Below are 3,832 nucleotides of genomic sequence, written 5' to 3' on the forward strand. Positions count from 1 at the left end.
TCTCAAACCAGCAGGACTTGACAAGATAAAGTATCTTAGAAACAACCCACGTGCTTGGGATTTTCTTCAAAGTAGTATATGTGGTGGCACATGCCTGTAATCCCAGCACTCTGGGAGGCTGAGGCAGGAGGATCGTTGTGAGTTCGAAGCCAGCGGGAGGTGCAGAGGCCAGGTAAGGCGGATGATGTGCCCCTTCAACAGGGGGAGGGGAGAAATGCGTGTTTGTCTACTAAGTGTGGGGAGCTTTGTTAGGCAGCAAAAACCAGTATGCATATATCACCTCACTTAATGCTCCTGTGAGTTGCTATCAGCCCGTCCGTAAAACTTAAAAGATTGAGCTAGGCCTGGTGGCACAGGCCTGTCATCCCCAGAACCCAGGGAGGCTGAAGCAGGAGGATGCAGATTGCAGCCCAGCCTGGGCAACTTAGTGGCTTAACAAGACCCTGTCTCCAAATGAAAAAAATAAAAGGGCTGGGGTTGAAGCTCAGCATCAAGGTTCTGGGTTCAGTTCCCAGTACAATCACGAAGAGGCTGGAAACTGTGTGCATGAGGCAGCTCGGCACATGAAGTCCTGATAACAACCCCAAGCGCCTCGGTCACTCAGGCGGCCAAGTCCTGCATGGTCTCCTCGGCCAGACACATCTACCTCCTTTCACAAAGATTTACACTCGGAGGTGGGTGTGGAGATACATATGTGAAATATGTACACAGCCATACAATGTTTCTATAAAAAGCAGTAATTGCCAGACACGGTGGCACACACCTGTAATCACAGCATTTAGGAAGCTGAGGCCAGAGGATCCCAAGTCTGGGTCTATCCTGGGTAATTAACCATTTAGCAAGACCCTGTCACAAAGTAAGAAATTTATGCCCAGGCGTGGTGGCGCACGCCTGTAATCCCAGCATTCGGGAGGCTGACGCACGAGGATCTTTGCAGGTTCGAGACCAGCCTGAGCTACAATGTGAGCTCAAGTTCAGCCTGAACTACATAGCAAGACCCTGTCTCAAAAAGACAAAAACAAAAAACTGGGACATACATCATACCTAGCAGTAAAGGAGGCAGGGAGATGGGTATTTAGTGGGGCACCTGGTCACACCAAACTCACTCAGAGATCTCTTAGTAAGAAATGAGGTAGAGAAGTGTCAAGGGCTCAGCTGAGTGCCCTAAGATGCTAGAGCCCCGAGCCATGGTACTGCAGCAGGGAGCCAGGGTCTTTCCACAGGTGAGCAAGGTAGCGTGATGTCACTAAGTGGGACGAACCCAGGATGACTAGTGTTATGGTTTGTGTCTGGATGTCCTCCCAAAGCCTCGTGCAGTCATGGGGCGGGCTTCTGGAGTTTGTGATTAATTCCTGGTCCAGTGCCGGGATTACGGGTGTGAGTGCTACACCGGCCCTGGGACAGGTAGTCTGCGTACAGTATAAGGGAGAAAGAGGCTGCTTACTGTTCCTCCCTTTTGCTCTTGCTGCTTTTGCTGTCTTCTGCCACCATGAACTGTTGCCCTCTGCCATGTGCCACTCTGCCTTGGAGCCAGCTGAGTATGGACTGAAACCTCCACAAGCTGTGAGCTAAGTAAACCTTTCCCTCTTTAATTCGGGTGCTGGGGGCGCTGGAGTACCTCTGTGCCTCACTGTCCCCAGCACCGCCTGAAACCTGAGCAGGCCACCAGCGCTATGAAGATCTGGACTTCGGGGCATGTATTTGACCACCCGTGGGAAACTGTTACAACAGCTGCGATGCAGAAATACCCAAACCCTGCGAACCCGAGTGTGGTCGCAGTGGATGTGCTGGACAGACACACAGACCCTCCTGGAAAGCTGCACGGCCAAGACTTCTCAGCACAGGGTGGGCCCTGCCTTGCATCGTGAGGTCTGTTATTGGTGCAGCAAGAACCAAAACATATGTGCAGGAATATTCTGTAGTTGATCCTGTAGAGAAAACAATGGAGCTTAATTATACTAATCTACTAATTAGTACAATCTACTAATATTTCATTTACAAATATGATTTCAGCAGGTGAGAGACTTGTATACAAACCACATCCTCAGGACCCAGAGAAAACTGTTCTGACTCAGGAAGCTGTAGTCACAGTGAAAGGGGTCGGCGGCAGCAGCCACCTCGAAGGACTGATGGCCGGCACGGTATCTTCGAATGCTCGCAAAGGTCGAGAAGCGATGGAATGGGTGATACATCAACGACACGCTGAGATGGAAGAGCTGGCAGCTTCAGCAAGAGGAAACCTACGGACACCCGTGGCGGCGGCAGCATTTGTAGAGAAATGATGAAGAAAACTGGTACACAGCACCCGGTCTCTCCAAGCTGACAATATATTTATTAGTTAGTTTTTAAAAACTATATTTTAGGTAGATTTTTTTTTTTTTTTTTGATAAACTGGAGTAAGGCTATGTGATTTTCATCAAAACCTAAAGATACAGGGTTTTTAAATCAGGAATCGCCAGGCGTGGTGGCGCACACCTGTGATCCCAGCACTTGGGAGGCTGAGGTAGGAGGATCTTTGCGAGTTCGAGACCAGACTGGGCTACAAAGTGAGCTCAAGGCCAGCCTGAAACGCATAGTGAGACCCTGCCTTAAAAAGACCAAAAGTAAAAGGTACATGGAAAAACTGTTATTGACAGTGAGTCTTCTTACAGTAGAATGTTGAAGCTTTTCAGACAGTGGGATGTCCCCTGCTGTGGACCAAGCACAGAACAAAGCAGAGTCGCCCTTTATACATACAGTCACTGTGCTGCTGCAGACTAGACCTGTGTGTGTGAGGAGTTCACTTAAAAGGAGGAATTGTACGCTTGCAGAAGACATGAGTTTGTATAAAATAACTTGCTCTGAGAGAAATGGCAGTGTTTTGGTTTTGGGGGATTTTTTTTGTCTTTTTGAGACAGGGTCTTGCTGTGCAGTTCAGGCTGGCTTTGAGCTCACTTTGTAGCCCAGGCTGGCCCTGAACTCAGCAATGATCCTCCTGCCTCAGCCTCTGGAGTGCTGGGATTACAGGCATGCGCCACCACACCCAGCTATTTTTTTTTTAATTTTTTTTTTTTGTCTTTTTGAGATGGGGTCTTGCTATGCAGTTCAGGCTGGCCTTGAGCTCACTTTGTAGCCCAGGCTGGCCTCAAACTCACAACAATCCTCCTGCCTCAGCCTCCCGAGTGCTGGGATTACAGGTGTGTGCTAGCATGCAAAATTAAACCACAGTGTTTTGATTTGGTACTTAAATGATATTTTTGGAGTGAAAATGATCACTAAAGGAATATATGACTCCAACAGAAATATTATTGTATTGTATTAAAGAGTACTGTATTGGTTTGCCAAAAGTTTTGTAACTTAGTAAAGGCATTACCTTGCTTGGATTTGTACTTTATGACTTAGCACACTGTACCATGGGCTGATTATGCTAACTAAAATAATAAAGTCATTACATGAGTTTTGCAGCACTCTTTTTTCTTTTTCTTTTCGAGACACGGTCTCGCTATGCAGTTCCGGCTGGCCTTGAGCTCACTTTGTAGCCCAGGCTGGTCTCAAACTCGCAACAATCCTCCTGCTTCAGCCTCCCAAGTGCTGGGATTACAGGCGTGGGCCACCACACCCGGCCTCGCAGCACTCTTAAATTGAACACTTAACACTTAAACAGCAGAGTAGCTGTTCATATCTTTTAGCATTTCACATTTGCTTAACTTATAAATTGCCATGTGTCAAAATCACGGTTTTGTAACTGCGAAGGCATGATGCATCGGGTTATTTGAATATAATCACTTTTTGATGTAATTGTGACCACAAAACATCTTTTTTACATGAGGAGCTGTACATCATTTGAAATTAC

The 3,832-nt window shown here is 47.3% G+C and overlaps 1 pseudogene; it reads left to right on the forward strand.

Moving 5' to 3' along the window:
• The first annotated feature begins 1,524 nt into the window (after positions 1-1,524).
• Positions 1,525-2,319, forward strand: LOC102018206 (annotated as a pseudogene).
• The last annotated feature ends 1,513 nt before the right edge of the window (positions 2,320-3,832 follow it).

This window comes from Chinchilla lanigera, unplaced genomic scaffold (assembly GCF_000276665.1).
Source record: "Chinchilla lanigera isolate Chin_1 unplaced genomic scaffold, ChiLan1.0 scaffold00027, whole genome shotgun sequence".
Lineage (NCBI taxonomy): Eukaryota > Metazoa > Chordata > Mammalia > Rodentia > Chinchillidae > Chinchilla > Chinchilla lanigera.